The sequence below is a fragment of the Mauremys mutica genome, chromosome 1 (genome assembly GCF_020497125.1).
Source record: "Mauremys mutica isolate MM-2020 ecotype Southern chromosome 1, ASM2049712v1, whole genome shotgun sequence".
Taxonomy (NCBI): Eukaryota; Metazoa; Chordata; order Testudines; family Geoemydidae; genus Mauremys; species Mauremys mutica.
In genome coordinates, this window is record NC_059072.1 from 174682870 (window position 1) to 174699718 (window position 16849).

General features: G+C 42.0%; 1 long non-coding RNA gene across 1 annotated transcript in view; it reads left to right on the plus strand.

The window, feature by feature from the left end:
* The window catches only part of LOC123351283, a 69549-nt gene extending 53255 nt beyond the window's left edge, over positions 1-16294 (plus strand). Inside the window, exons 2-4 of the long non-coding RNA XR_006573986.1 lie at positions 286-439; positions 15982-16080; positions 16196-16294. This is a non-coding gene — a long non-coding RNA (uncharacterized LOC123351283). The remainder of the gene's footprint in view (positions 1-285; positions 440-15981; positions 16081-16195) is intronic.
* The last annotated feature ends 555 nt before the right edge of the window (positions 16295-16849 follow it).

Consider the following 16849-nt stretch of genomic DNA (forward strand, 5'->3'; position numbering starts at 1 on the left):
TGCTGCTTTTTTTTAATTGGGTTCCAGCAAGGGTGGGAGAGAGTCAGGGGTGCACAGTGGGCCCACCACAGTTCCAGACTGCAGACCGGGGGAATCTAGTCACAGAGAGTGTAGGGGTTCTTAGGGATTGGTTTGTTTTGGCCTTGTTTTGAAATGGGATTTGGCTTATTGTGAAAGTCAGCGTGCTTATTTACCACATGAAAGTTGGCAACTGTGGTCCACACACCCTTTTAAGTTAAAGCAGCTTGCTAGACAGAAGATGACAACTCCTCTGATTCTTTGCAGGTCAACACCCTCAAACTACTTCAGACCAGGGTGTGGGGGAGCAGAGTGCATTCAAGGAATTTTCCAGGGCAGGGGAACTGAGAAAGAACAACCACAGACTGGCCAACGTATTCCTTGCAAGTCCTGGCACAGGAGATATGCCAGGGAGGAACAGGTATGTCATGGGTGGGGCTATGGCATGGAGCACTACAGCATTGCTGTGTGGCACGGACACTCATAGGAAGCAGCAGAGAGGTTTCCATAATTAAGTTTATGGAAGTTACTTTACATAACTCTGGCCCCATGGAGCAGCCAAGGAACTGGAGGGCACAAAAGTGGCTTAAAGCCCCGTAAGCCTCCTCTCTCTTTAGACGGCAAGTTCTAAACTTTGCCTCCCAGAGGCACAGCATAGATACTTGGCCTACAGTCTTTGCTGTTCATGTCACCTTATTGATTAAAGAGGCACTGCTGAAGGTAAGTATCCCTACTTTGAAGACAGCACTTGTAAAAATTTGCTTCAGTGAGTGTGGAATAGGTGTCAGTTCTCTACAGTAAGCATGATACAGTTTTAGCGAACCTGCAGGGGAGCTTTTCAGCAATAAACATATTGTTTGGGTTTTTCATCACGATGATGGGGTCATGCATGCATTTCACTCACTGATTCTGCCACCTGGCTCTTACAAGGAATCTGCAATATTAAAATATACAGAAATCTGCCACTCTGACTCACGTCCATCTCAATTCACTCTCAATTACAAAGGAGACTAGTACCATTATAATAATACCTGTAGCAGTAAAGTGCTTTGAGATCTGCTGAAAAGTGCTAGGGATATTGAAACTGACATGAGTATAATAATTTCAATTTAACAAAATAAAAACTCATTCATAGTAACCACCCCTTGAAGCTTGCTCCAAACACTGCAATCTCTGAAGGAGTGGCTGGAGGTAGATATTGTAGGTTACCACCACACATTCAGATCCAAAATATATGGCCACACATACACAATGGCCTGCAACATACCTTCAAGACAGTTCAATACAAATCTAAATTACTGTATTTTGGGAAAGGACCCACACATTACAGAGCAAGAAAGAATTATTCCTATTCCAAATCTTAACAGTAGTTGCTACAATTTATATTATCACAATGTGCCTTTAAAAAATAATTCTTCAATTAAGATGTGGCTAGCCAACATACTAATAAGATACAGAACAAATTATAGCCCAGATCAAAGACAGCCTCAATTTGAGGAAGAGATGAGCCTTAGCAGGTAGTATTTGTCCAAACAAAACTTTTAACAGATTTTAGCTTTTTGTGTGTGTCTGTGTGTGCATGCTACTTACTGACACCTTAAGGCACAAAACAGTCCTAGTTGTAAGACGGTACAATCAGCTGCAGTGATTCCTTAACGTTGGTCAAAATACATAAGCCACTTTCATAAAGCAAGATGCTTAAAAGCTGTGGTCTTAGAAATGCCACACCAGAGAATATTTCCTTCTTTCAGCATGTTTAATTCCCATTAACAGTAATAGGAGCTAAGCATGCATCAAAGGATAATATGCATTGAGGAGTTAATATCTTTTTGCCATTATGGCTAGAGATCCCCAGAAGGATTGTACAATGTGACTGTCAGTTGCTAGATTTGTTCCAGAGTTTAAATAATTTCTATGGCTGGATAAGGCATAGCTAAACGTGGTTACTTAAGAGAAAAGATGACATCTAATCAGAGAAACAATGATCAGTTTTCCAACTACTGTGCATGACAAATACTTTATTTCTGTTCCTTTTCCCATCTTAGCCTCATCCTAACAGTAGTAACACAAGCCTCAAATGTAATAATAAAAGAAAAGTAACTAGGTAACAACTAAACAAGACTAGACAGCTTCATTCAAGAGAGCATGTGTATGGTATCAGTTTCTTTTCCATGAGCTTAAAATTTCAGTGACAGGTTTTTGTTTTATTATCAGAGGAAAGGGTCAGAACTTACCAGCACAGAAGAGAAAGGTGTCATTAAATCTCCTAAAAGTTTAGGATTTATTTTATTTAGAAAAAAAAAGTTGAGGATGTTTCTTCATGACTGAAAAGGACACAGGAACTGGAACAGACAGTCAGGGTACATCTATACCACTATTAAGGATCCATGACACTGAGTCTCATAGCCTGGGTCAATCAATTCAGGCTCAGAATGTGGCGCTAAAATAGCAGTGTAGATGTTTGGGCTCAGGTTGGAACCCCAGTTCTGAGACCCAGCCCAAGTGGGAATGTCTACATGGCTATTTTTAGCCCTGGAGCCTGGGTCCTGCAAGCCCAACTCAATTGACCCAGGCTCTGAGAGTTGGTGCTTTGGGTTTTTCTTTGTAGTGTAGACATGCCTTTAAGCTGGGAGTTTCAGTGGGAGTTAAGTGGCTAAATCCCATAGAAAGTAGATGTGGTTTCGGTAGAAAAGTCCAAATAAATGATTCTTCAGTTCTTTGGCTGACATGAAAAAAACATTTCAATTTTTGTTGTTTGTTTGTTTTGCATCAATCCAAAGTGAAAATATTTTGATTTCCTTGGTGAAACAAAAAAAAACCCCACAACATTGGTTTGGGTTGAAATAAACCTTTAGTTTATTTTCTGGGTAAATTGTGCTTTTATTAAAAGCAAATGAAATCTGGAAACACCATTCACAAAATCAAAGGCAGCAGCCCCCTGTTAGCCAACAGCACAGGGGATAGGACACTCACCTAGGATGTGGGAGACCTAGATTCAAGTTGCCCGATATGTAGCGGGAACTTGAATGTGAGTCTTCCAACTCTCTGGGGAGTTCCCTGTGTGACAGGATCCCCCCGGGGTGCAGTCTGGGACTGTGGGACCACTGTGCCCCTGAACTCTCTCCAGCCTGGGCTGTATCTCACAATGCCTGCTAGTGACCAGCAGCAAACACCTCCAGGTGCTGTTATCACTCAGCACAACCGCATCTGGAGCCTCACACTCAACTATATTGCATGAATGCTCCCACTCATAAATCACACAGAGAACGGCACCAGAGCCAAATTCCCTCCCCTCCCTGCTCCCAGACCTATACCTCAGGAATATACCATCTTGCACTGGTCAAGATAAGCAATGCAGATTTATTAATTTGTTCACCACTTCATCATTGGAAAGTGGATATATACCACCTTTTGCAAAACCTGAGCAGATTTAACCACACACTTCAGGCAAACTTACTGGTAAAGATAAACAATTAAAGAAGTTTATTGATTACAAAAGATAGATTTTAAGTTCTATTAAGTGATAGGCAAAAAGTCAGAGTTAGTTACCAAAAGAAATAAAAATGTAAGCAGGCAGTCTAAACTCTCAACCCTATTAGACTGGGCAACATCTAGATTAAGCAGTTTTTTCTCGCCCCACTGATTATTGCAATTGTTAATATACAGATTTGTCCCTTAAATCTGGGCCAGTCTCCTCTGTTGGAGTCTTCAGTCTTCTTCTCAATGTCTTTGTTGCTTGCAGCATAGGTGGGTGCAGGAGAAAGGTCCCAGATGTGGCCACTGTGTCTCTTTTATACCCTCAGGCCATGTGCTTGGAAAACACTGTTACCTGGGGTTCCTTCAACCCAAAGCTCTTGGTAACTTTTACTCTGTGCGAGGTAGTGTTAGGAAACAAATCAAAGGAGACACGGCTGTCTGACCGATAGATGGCTGGCACAAATAGGACAAAACAAGAGTGCTTTCACTTAAAGCTAAACTTTACTTAGTCTCAAGCACTTACACACAGGGCCGGCTCCAGACCCCAGCGCGCCAAGCGCGTGCTTGGGGCGGTATGCCGCAGGGGGCACTCTGCCTGTCGCTGGGAGGGCGGCAGGCGGCTCCGGTGGACCTCCCGCAGGCGTCCCTGCAGATGCTGCACTGGAGCCGTGGGACCAGCGGACCCTCCACAGGCACGTCTGCAGGAGGTCCACCGGAGCCACGGGACCGGCGACCACCAGAGCGCCCCCTGCGGCATGCCGCCGTGCTTGAGGCGGCAAAATTCCTAGAGCCGCCCCTGCTTACACATGTCCACAACAGGTTAGTAAAACAACCCCAATCCTCCATAATTACCGAAGCTGAGCATGGCTTTCGAGTGGCACCGTAACAGGCTTCTGCTGGCCAGGCTTCCATCTGCCAGTGGGGACCCGAAGATGCGTCCAGAGGTAGCATCCCAACAGAGCACCTTCTGAGAAGTTCAGTTACTTCAAACTTTTTCCCCTTATTTATACATTAGTAACATAATTACATATCTGTAGCAGGGTGCTGCTGCAGAAGCACCTAACCAGCCCCTGCTCAGCCAGCCTCAATCAGAGGAAATGGATTGGGGCTGGGGAGAAGGCTGGTGCCTGGCCCCAGAAACTGGCTGCACCTGTGGGCCTGCTCAGGAAGGAGCTATAAAGCCTGGCTGGCAGCCAGTGCAGGGGGGGGAATGGCCAGAGAAGGGTTAGTATCCAGACAGAAGGGAGAAACCCTGTAAAGAGGAGAAAAGCCTGTAAAGTTTGTATATAGTATTGCTGGTGGTGGGAACTATTCTGGGAATAAACCACGGGTGCTGCAAAGGAGAAGCCTGACAGAGCTTTATTAAAGGAGCCCAGAGCACCAGGGGGGCAGGCCAGGAAAGGACCCGGTTACAATATCCCTTAAAGAAAACTTGCTAAGCAAGTAGTTTTTAAAGATCAAGCCAGAGATTTCCTTATGGTCATCAATTTACCATAATTTTTTTTTTCAGAATGTCCATGCCGTGGGTCCCTGACAAACATCCCCGGGGGCACATATAGACAGACTTCCTATTATTCTAAAATACATGGATCAGCAATTTCAACATTCTTAGCAGGAAGGATGCAGGGTCAAGCTGCCCTGTCTGTGGCGTCCAAAACCCCCTCCCCTCCTGCCTTGGTTACACTGAGGTTGCTGCATGACCAATTTACGACCTGCTGACTTGGCTACTGTTAGCAATAAGCAAGAATGGCTCAGTACGGCCTGATAACTTGACTACTGTCAGCAACACACAATAGTGGTTCAGTACGGCCTGCTAACTTGGCTACTGTTAGCAACAAGCAATAGTGGTTTAGGCACTTTACTGGTTTAGCCAAAATCTCCCCGAACAACACAAGTCCAGGCATGTCTGGGTGGGCATTGCTGCGTCTCCAGGCAAGGTTGAGCAATTCCCCTGGTGTGGCCTCATGCAGGTGAGACATTGAATTATAGTTCCCTTGCTGGATAATGACTGATGATGGGTTGTTTCACACCCCGCCCGGGCACTGATTATTTTCCTTGCTGTTACCTCTGAGGAGCTAATATCTGGCTGAATCCCCGACTTATAGTATATTTTAGTGACCACCATACAACACAATTCTCATAACTTAATATGCATTAATGATATACATATATGGATAGAAAAATGACTTTCAGCAGATCATAACATTTCCCCAATACCTTATAAGGTATGCTTTATATTTAAGATCATGATTGTATAAAAATGAGGAATATGGGGGTTACAGGGTGCTCCCCCAAGGCATAGAATGTCATAGCCTGATCACTGGGCTATGGGGTATTCTGGGATGGTGTCATGGGGCAAATACATCCCATCGCCCTTTGGGGTGGGGAGAAGGGCATTCTAGCCTCATGGCTGAGTCTGATTGGCCACCCCTAGCCTCAGGTCAGTATTGCCCAGTGGTCAGAGTTGATATTGCTGCCGTTCCTGGCGGGGCTGCACAGCCCAGTGGCCACAGGGGAAGTAGGTCTCTACGCAGAGGTGGGTGGCTGTCTGGGTAGGGGGATCTGGGACCTCTCTGCTCCACCGGGTCCCAACCCAGAACCCTGATGGGGTGATAGTGACTAGTTCAGCAGGGATCAGTCCAAAACACACTGCCTCCTGGTTCCACAACCAGACCAATGTCTAATTCCCCTGGGTTACTTCCTACCCTGCCTTCCAGTGTGGTTGTCTGCAGGTCTCCTGGGCCTCTTGGATCATCTGCTTGCAGACTCCTGGACACTCCATCCCCTCTTGGGCCTCCACAAGCAGCTGGGTGTCCGCCTGGGCCTTGGCATGCTTGGTCTCCATGATATGGGGCTCCCCTAGGAGCAAGTCCAGGAGGGAGCTTGCAATCTGCATCCTCTCTCCTTGGCGGTCAGCCCTGACTGATCTGCTCCAGTCCAGTCATGCCTAGCAGAGGCAAGAGGTGTCGCTTCCTCTACCCAACATGTGGGGTTACCTCCTTCTCCATTGCAGGGCAAGTACAGTCCACCACAGATGGGTCTCTCTTATTCTCTCTTGTGTAAGCTGTTCCACTTTGTATGAAATACTTAAATATTCACTGGGTGAGAGAGAGAGAGGCTGAATGAGTGACTCTATAGTCTGGTGATTAGGGGATTCACCTGGACGAGGGGAATCTGGGTTTCAGTCACTGCTTCAATAAATATTAAAAGAATTTTATACAGAGTGGAAGACGTTCAACAGGAAAGACTGAGAAAACCCCATCCCAGAACAGTATGTAGACTGGGAGGTTACTGCACTGACATGGGAGGTGGGAGACCCAATTTGGAGCCCTTGCTCCACATCAGGCAGAGTTGGGATTTGAATCCTTGTCTTCCTGAATGTTCTAGCTACAGCATATAAGGCAGGATTTCTCATACAGGGGTCACCGCTTGCGTAGGGAAAGACCCGGGCGGGCCAGGCCGGCTTGTTTACCTGCCCCATCTGCAGGTCCGGGGGATCGCAGCTCCCACTGTCCTAGTTCTGTGAATATAGCCCAAAATATTCTATTTATTTAGTTTCAGTTGACTCAAAACTGCATTTTCTGTTGCATAAAGTATTAATCAAAAAAATTTGCCCAGTACTAGTTTGAGGCACCTACTTCCTCTTAAGGTCCTTTGATACTTGCAGCCTGAATGCCCATGAGTAAAATAAAAAGGAGATAAGGGGAAAATTGCCAGGGGTAACCGAGGGATTTAATGTTGATTTTTCAATGGGACCTGTATTCCAAAATCCCTTAGATGTTTTCAAATCCTTTCCCCAACTCAAATTATGATTTATTTAAATGTATGCAGTTTGAGGTGTAACATACTCAGATGGTGCCATCTTGCTTATGGGCAATTTGAGTACCTCCTTGCCCAGACACTAGTATTAAGTGGGATGGCGTAGTTCAACAATACTTTAGGTCTCTAATTTTAATATATTCAATATCACTATTCAGGAGGCGAAGTATGAACTGACAATTGCCAGAAGAAGCATCATTAAGAAGCTGGATAAAACTTGAAAACCCATGGACTTGAGTCACTGAGGTGAGATGAATTGGGAAATAGCAAAATTTAAAGTTTTATAAAATTATTTAAATTTAGGCTAGAAATTATAATTAAACACAGAAGGATTAAAATCCTGAAAAAGTAACAAGACAGCCAAGACATCAGGTTGCTGATAACCCAGCTGGAAATTGCAGCTCTAAAGCTCATCAGCTCTGTTACCAAGTGTTGGAGATTCATTTTGAAAGAGGCCTTGCTAACTCCCAGGACTTGCTTCAAATCCCAGTGATTGATCCCTCCCCACTGTACCCTAGTCTCACCAAACTGTACATTTCATCTCTCTCATATTGCCTCCCTTTCCCTCACTCTAGTCCTTTCTCCCCAACCCCATCCATCCTCCCTTATTCCAGTCTCTCACCTCTGATTCTCCACCCCCTCCAGACAACAGTCTTTCCCCCTCCATTTTGAAAAGCCACAGGTCTGTTCACCCCTGCCCTTCTCTTCTCAGTGTGATGGGTAATCAGTTTAGCTTTCCATTTCTGGGGCTGGTGCAGGAGGCAAAGGCTCATCAGTGAAAACAGCAAGAGGAAAATCCTACTGGCTTTGTGTCTGTGCTGAGGAGGGTAGAGCACTTCTTCTCCTGCTAAGCTGCTAATAGATGGTTTCACCAGAATGGTAAGACTGAATGCTGGAGAACTTGAAGAATTACTGGACAATTTCTCCCCACCCCCTCAATTGTTCATTGTTCCCCATGCACAGAGGGCTGTCCACACACTTGCTGAAATATGGGGAGACATCTCCTTCTACCCCACTCCACCTTAAAATTATACCCATGCACGACAAACACCTGCTATATTGACTTTCAACTAAGAACTATTGAAACATATGTAATACGCTTCTTTAGAAAGAAAAGAGATAACATATATCTGACTACATTAATCTCTGTCATACTCAGAGAAGCCAGGAAAGCAAGAGTTAAGGTCTTTTACACTCATCCTGTAACTCAAGTCACCCCACCACAGGTTATAATTTATGGGCCATGTTTCAGGCCAATGCAAACTGAAATGCCTGTAAAATAAAGCTGAGGTGTATAATGGAAATACCAATTCATCTTTTAGTTTAACCTTGTGGGAAATGTATGTTTTGGCTGAAATGCAGACCCTGTTTTCCATATCTAGATCTTCTGTCCACATCAAGGAGACTATCTAGCTTACACAAACGAAGACACCATGTCTCCCCCAACCCCTTTTTCCTGAGAACTCCATGTTATTTCTACACTAACTCCAATATTATGCGACAAAGAGTCCTGTGGCACCTTATAGACTAATAGAAGTATTGGAGCATAGCTTTCATGGTTGAATACCCACTTCGTCAGACTCATGTGTCTGATGAAGTGGGTATTCACCCACGAAAGCTTATGCTCCAATACTTCTATTAGTCTATAAGGTGCCACAGGACTCTTTGTCACTTTTTACAGATCCAGACTAACATGGCTACCCCTCTGATGCAATACTATGGTATTCGATTACTCTTTTAATATAGCACATATAGCCAACATGGGTATCACAATGGCACTGTATAACTTTATCTGGGTTCTTATGTGAAGTTTCTTAAATTTTCCAGATATTTGCCAGTCTCAAAAAAGTTCCACTTGCCTCCAGTTCTTGCTTCTAGCTCCTTATGATGTTGGCCAACAATCCTAATAGTGCGTTCAAGATATACAAATTTGTTAACCATGTCATACTCTCCGCTATCAAGCACATATGCACCATCCTTACTGACTCTTCTTTCCACAATCATGACTTTCATTTTCTTTTGGCAAATTCTTGATCCTACTGTGGTGGCCTCACATTTGATGCTGGCACTGGTCTTTTTCATAGCAGCATCGGTGTCCAACAGAACAACATCATCTGCAAGTCTTGTATCTTTCTTTGATGTTGCTTTCCACATCACATAATCTATCACAGTACAGAAGAGAAATAAGATGTACCTGTGTCACATCCCAGTGATATGAAATGAGTCGTCTTTCCACATTGTCCTTGTGCAGTATTTTGAACCTTCATATAGCATCTTGGCCAGTGACACTGTCTTTCTAGGAAGCCCATATTGTCACAAGATCTTCCATTGTGATTATCTATGAATGCAGTAGAAAGCTTTGGTGAAATCTATAAATGTTAAGACTAATCTTCCCTGGTAAGTAAACACTTTCTCAATCAATCATTGCAAGGAAAAGTTGTGATGTATACACAATCATTTTGGTCTAAAGCCTGCTTTCTCAGTATGGGGTTTTTCCATTGATGCAGCAGTTTGATTCTGTTAATAGTATGCTACAGAACACTTTTCCTGGTACTGAAAGCAGTGTTATACCTTGCCAATTGTCACACACCAGTTGGTTTCCTTTCTATGGTAATTTACAGATCACACCTTTCGTCTACTCCTCTGGGCAGAATTCTCTCCCCGAAACTACACAAACATCGTAATATTTCATGTGCTTCGATCTTCTCCCCAGCTTTGAGCATTTCACCAGTGACCTTATCTAGACCAGGTGCTTTGCCATTTTTTAGCTGTTAATTACTTCTCTTTCTGCTTCTGAAATATCTAGCAGTGAAATATATAATTCTTCACATCTATCAACTGGAATGGTTGAGTACTTCATTAAAATGTTCTTGCCATTGTTCCTTTTGTTCTGCTTCCATCTTCCATTTTGATGATATCACTAAACACTCTGGAATCATGATAATTGCTCATGTAGCTGGAACATTTTCTTGGAATCATCTCTCACTGATGACTCTTTGGCTTTTATCACTTTTTTATCAAGCCATTCTCTTATCTTTCTGACACAACTTCTTTACTTCCTTATCTTTCTCTACATAATCCCATTGCATCACACATTGTTCTTCTTGTCATGTCTCCTGTACTTTTTAAGACTTTACTTTTTCAATCAATTGCCATGAGCACAGCTGTAGCCACTCTTCTTTCTTTGATCCTCTTGGTACAAGTGAAGTTGTGGCAGCTTCCCAGTGGACATCTCTAAAGCAACCCCATTGTCCCTCTATATCATTCATTACCTGCTAATCTTGGAATGCATTTGAGAGCTGGATTTCCAAATTCCTCCTGATTCCTGGGTAAGACAGTTTTTTCCCCCACATCAAATACAGTCTTTCTTTTCTTATTTGCTTGTCTTTTTAGTTTTATTCTACATATTCAGATGACAAGATAGTGCTCGCTTCCTACATCAGCACTTGTAAGAGATCATGAATCCAGCAGCGATCATCTCCATCATCTGCTGATAGCACTCCTCCACTTCCTGCAAAACACAAGGTTATATATCAATGGTGGACAACCTGCGGCCCACGGGCCGCACGTGGCCCATCAGGGTAATCCGCTGGCGGACCGCAAGACAGTTTGTTTACATTGATCGTCTGCAGTCTCCTGCAACCACAGCCACTGGGAGCTGCGGGTGGCTGTGCCTGCGGACAGTCAGTGTAAACAAACTGTCTCGCATCCCACCAGCAGATTACCCTGATGGGTCACACACAGCCTGCAGGTCACAGGTTGCCCACCACTATTATACGTTCTGTGCAGCTTAGTAAATCTTTCACGATTGTCTGTCCACCTCTTAATTCTGGAGAGCTTGGATTATGAAATTGGCCACTTTGATTATTTGTTTTGTTGAGCATACTTATTTTCTTTCTTAATTGCTCCCTCCCATATTAGTTTCCATTGAGGAATAGAACTGGTGAACTATGTCTGATGTTTGGAACTTGGAGGATTCCATATTTGGAGTACAGATACATTTCCTTATAATGTTTGCTGAAGTAGTTCATCGTATGTCACTGATGACATTTCAAAATAGAGTGAACAAAAAAAATATGAATTCATAAAATGTTCTAACCTTACTCATCTCATCTGTTCCAGGACTGAGCCTTTTTACTCTCCACTGAGTTATTAAGATGGCATGAAAGGATGATAATAGAAACCTTAAAACCTTTATCTTTCAGCTCTTGGAGGAAAGGGATCTTCGTGACAACTTAAGAACTCAATAGGAAGTTCAATTACCAAGTTTCTCTTTTATTTTAAGAATAAGAAGTTGTGTTCCTAGAAGCAAATTTAAATCACATGATATGAAGAACATCTAAAACTAGGAAAATAATTTTGGAAGGCAAATAACTAATAGCATAAATCAGTTCTCTATTGTAAAAGTGCTTCTTTTAGTGGTGGCAATATTATTTTGCTTGCTATGTAGCTAAAAAGTTGAATAATAAAAGAGATCCAACAACGAAGGCTGCCTTCTCATTACAACTGTATCTAATGATCTGGAATGGAGAGTTTGCTGTGCTGTAGGAAATAAAGAGGATAGTTACTAGACACAAATAAAATGCAGAAATGGAAGTGAGAATGATCAGAAGAACAAGCAAAGACTGGGATCAAATAAGAATATGGGGCCATGTCATGTTATGCATCTCATGCTTTCTAACATGGTCAGGCAGCTAAGAATGTCTTCCTTGTGAGTATGTTAAAGCCACAAGACTACAGGAAACCAGCATGAGCCCAGAGACAGAAAATTTAAATCACAACCCTCTATTGGTTACATGACAAGATGACTCCTAGGGTACAACTACACCACACAAAAAAAGCCTGCAGCAGTGAGTTCCAGAGCCTATGTCAACTGATTCAAGCTCACAGGGCTCATGCTGTGGGGCTATCAATAGCAGCACAGCTGTTCAGCTTGGGCTGGAGCCTGGGCTCTGAAACTCTGTGATGGGGGTGGGATCTCAGAGACGACTCCAAAGACTACTACAGTGTGAGCCCGAGCCAGTTGTTGACCTGGGCTCTGAAACTCTCTGCCTTTGTGTGTGTGTTTGGGGGTGGGGGGACAGAAGGGGGTTAGTTGTTTGGCTTTGCCTTTTTTTTTTTTGGCTGTGTTGCTGTACTTCTACAGACTGTGCACATGCAAATCCTGTGTGTATCTGCATCATGTGAGAAACCCCTTTCAAGGGGAGGCCCTCTGGTGATTATACATAACTAATTTTAAAAAGACAGTACCACAATATACAATGGTAACCAGTCCCACAGAATTATAGTTCAAAATCTGCTATATGTGACATTTTATGCCTGCTAGTCTTAACCAAATGATTGAATGGATTATTTCACTTGTTAGAGACATCAGAAAGTGAGATGAAGAGTCAGACTTAAGTATGGTCCTGTCCAACCCTGACAATTCCTCAAAAATACCTTAAAATCTAAAATCCTTTAAATTTAGATATCAGGCAATTTAGCTGGTAAAATATGATCCATTTAACAAGCAAATAGCCTCATGTTTAATTGTCTTTAACTAAAAGAAAAGCCAGTAACTTTTCCTAATTCATTATTTAATGAGGCTCATTCTCTTAAATAAATCATCTGGATACTAACTTTTTATCATCATTGGCTGTATAATGACATCATCCTGACTGACACCTGTCCAGCGTGAGTGAGCTTTACACCTTTCAGATCAGAAAAATGCAGAGATGCAACTACTTTCAATAGCTTTGCAAGCCCTGACCATATCCGCTCTCAACACAACAGATTTACATCAAAGCTAGGCATTTCAAATGTTTTCAGTACTCATTCATGACCCTCTGCAATCTGCAAACAATTTGAAATCACTTCACTCAGCTGTACTCTAGAAATAGAGCAGATTCTAATTTCAAAAGTACATTTCCCATTCAAAGACAGGCCTGAAGTAAAACTGCAAATCTGAATAGCAAATCCCCCTTCCCCAACACTTTGGGGAAATGTGGATTTCAATCTGGTTTTGCATTTTTCAGCAAAATATTAGGATTAAGGCTGTAAATTAAAACACCCTCAAACTACAGCTACTAACACCATGGTTGCCTAGAGAACAAAAAACATGGTGATTAGCTTTGTTTTATCTAAGTGCTCAATGGGTACTAATATTCTGGTAACATTTTGAAAGACTGACTATAAGTGCTACAGTAAAAGCTACAGGCTCCAGCATGAGTACCAACAACATGGAATTCAGGCTGTCAGTGCCAAACACTCTAACAGAAGTATGAGCAGTGCCCAACTGGTATATACCAAGAAGTGGAAAGGCGTAGTCTGCTGCAGGAGAAAAATCAAGAAGGCTCAAACTCTCTGAACTCAGAAGTTAATGCACACTTTTCCATTGGCTTCAACTGGAAAAGTCTCAGGCCCAGAATTCAGATGATTTTTCTTTTATTTCAAAGAAGTTTGCTCTCACTCTTTAATATAATGTTTCACACAATTAGATTTCACTTTTTATCCTACAGATAGGAAAGTGAATTAAAATGAAACTATGGACAAAATATAGATGGTGCAGAGATCTATTTGCCTGAAATTGATTTCTGCCCCTTCCTCCCCAACCTACAAAGTAATTACCTAGAGCAGAAACAAGTTAATTTTACTTAAAATAAAATACTCATGTGCGAACACACGTGCACACACACACAGATTTAGCGAAAGACTGTGCTCTGCTCCTTCATATCTGCAGAAGCAATAAGAGGAAGTAAGGCCCTCTTCCACTCTCTGTGCAGTCATATAGGACCTTTTTCAAGTGTAGCTGAAGTGCTGTGGAGTAGAGAAGGAGCTGCATGCCCCAATCCTTACCCCATGAGCAAGTGGGCAGGGAGGGATCAGAGAGAAGGTGGCTTTCTGGCCTGTAATTGCCAGGGACACCTCTGGAGCCCTTTTAAAAACTGATGTTACATTAGCTATCCTCCAGTCATTTGGTAAAGAAGCTGATTTAAATGATAGGTTACAACCACAGTTAATAGTTCTGTAATTTCACAGTTGAGTTCCTTCAGAACTCTTGGGTGAATACCATCTGGTCCTGGTGACTTATTACTGTTTAATTTATCAATTGTTTCCAAAGCCTCCTCTTATGACACCCCAATCTGTGACAGTTCCTCAGATTTGTCACCTAAAAAGAATGGCTCAGGTTTGGAAATCTCCCTCACATCCTCAGACCAATGTAAAGAATTCATTTAGTTTCTCCACAATGGCCTTATTGTCCTTGAGTACTTCATTAGCATCTCAATCGTCCACAAGCCCCACTGGTTGTTTAGCATTTTTCCTACTTCTGATGCATTTAATTTTTTTTCTTGCTATATCTGATCAATTCCAAAATTGCAGAGAATGTTCTAGCCATCAATGATAAGAGGTGAAGACCCACTAAATTGATGGCAGAGCACACTCTGATTCACTCCACCTCTCCGAGAAGAGTAAAGTAAGCTAACCAGAGAGCGTCTCCCATCGGCGCAGTGCAGTAAAGACAATGGGATAAGTCAACCTAAGCTACGCAGGGTTCAGCTATGTTATTTATGTAGCAGGAGTAGCGTAACTTAGATCGACTTATCCTGGTAGTGAAGACAAGTCCTAAGATGGTGCAGTCTACATACAAAACTTTGATAGCCTCACAATGGCCATTTCTGTTTGCTATGCCGATGGAAACAGCCTATAGAATAATGCAAAGATGAAACCAATAGGGCTCTAGTGACATTTAACAAGGTTTTTATGTCATATAGAAATTAAAACCTATGGGATTTAATAGAAAGGAGAGCATTCTCTATAGGTTTTCTATTCAACTGTCTCTACATCAGAAATACTATTTTCTATTAATCAAAAGCCCCCACTTAGAGATAAATTTCTATTCAATTCTAAAGGAATTTTCTATAAGAAACTTCCATAGAGCATTATGCTACCAAAAAAAAGTTACATTGTAATTAAGAATCAACAACCAAACCAAAAACAATACAAAGAATTATAGCAGTAATTAACATGAGTATCTCTAAGCTGAAAAAGCAATTTGTTAATGAAAATCATTGCTGCATAACACTAGCTGTTAACAGAAAAAATTAGTTACAATAAATTATTACTTATAAACAATTACTTAATACCAGAAATCCTCCTAATGTCCACATCTATAACATTTCATATGGGAATATGAATATTAAACAACTAAATTAAGAAATCAGTAGTTTTGTTTGTCATACATAAATCATGACTAGGAATACCACAAATATATACTATAAAACACCTCTCTGTGCAAATAACAATACTGGGAGGTCCACAAATATTAAATATAATATTAGCATTGCATGGCTAGAGGTGCGGTCTTTCAAATTCAGTACAGATCTTAGGTCCTAAATGCTTGTTGTCATTACATCACTTTTTGTAAAGATATGGGTGTTTACCTGGAAATTTAGCCAAGACACTGAGGTTATTGTGAGTTCAATCCTTGAGGGGGCCACTTAGGGATCTGGGGCAAAAATTGGCCCTGCTAGTGAAGGCAGGGGGCTGGACTCGATGACTTTTCGAGGTCCCTTCCAGTTCTAGGAGATTGGAATATCTCCAATTATTACCTTTTTTATTACCTATTATATTATTCTACCTAAATTTTCCCTGCAGGATGATACTGTCTTAATTTCCTGTCCTAAACAGCGCAAAGTACTATTGAACAATTGTTACCTTCCAGTCCAGGAATAGCAGCAGCTCAACAATGGGACAAGTGAGGTGATCGCTATACACACACTTTGGAAGGTGATTATGAATTTTGTTCAAAGTGCTAAAATGAATAATAAATGTTAACACTGGAATTTCTTGGCTGCTTGGATCACAATTAAGCCTTTCATGATAGCATCTGTGGTCTCAACAGGTTTCTGTATTGGCCATACTCAGGTTGATCCACACCTCCATTTGAAAATTTTTAAGGCTCCGCAAATGAAAAAGGTTGAAACCTACTGCTCTGATACAGGTAGGTATCATGAGGAGAATGGTGGTGGCCCTCACAGTTGATATTTTACTACTGATGTTGGCATTGTTTTAACAACATGTACTGGATCAAGTGACAGCCAGTCAGGATATCTATTTAGGATTTTCTTCAACAAAAATGAATTACACAGGATAGTACTGGAGCTCTATCTAGAAGTGTTAGTGAACACACTAGAACACTGCTTTATGCTACTTATTACAATACTTCAGAACAATATGAAAAATGCTGAAGTGTGGGGGAGGGAAGGGGAGGCAGGAGTTAAACCTAGCATGTGTGCCATTGCCTAAAGCAACACACAGCTGACTGGTAATGTGGCAGATGAATCATTTCTTTATTTCCATTCTACACTCTGCTTTTTATGTTAGCAATATCAGCAGTCACTCACTATCATCACTATAGCCTTCAGTGGCGCAGTCAACTTAACTGCTCTGTTGAGTTTGCTTTTCACAGATCACATGTCTACTCAGCGTGAGAGCCCTGTTTGACTATGACAAGGTAATTAAAGGATGGATATGGCTTATGATTCCTGGTCTGAGT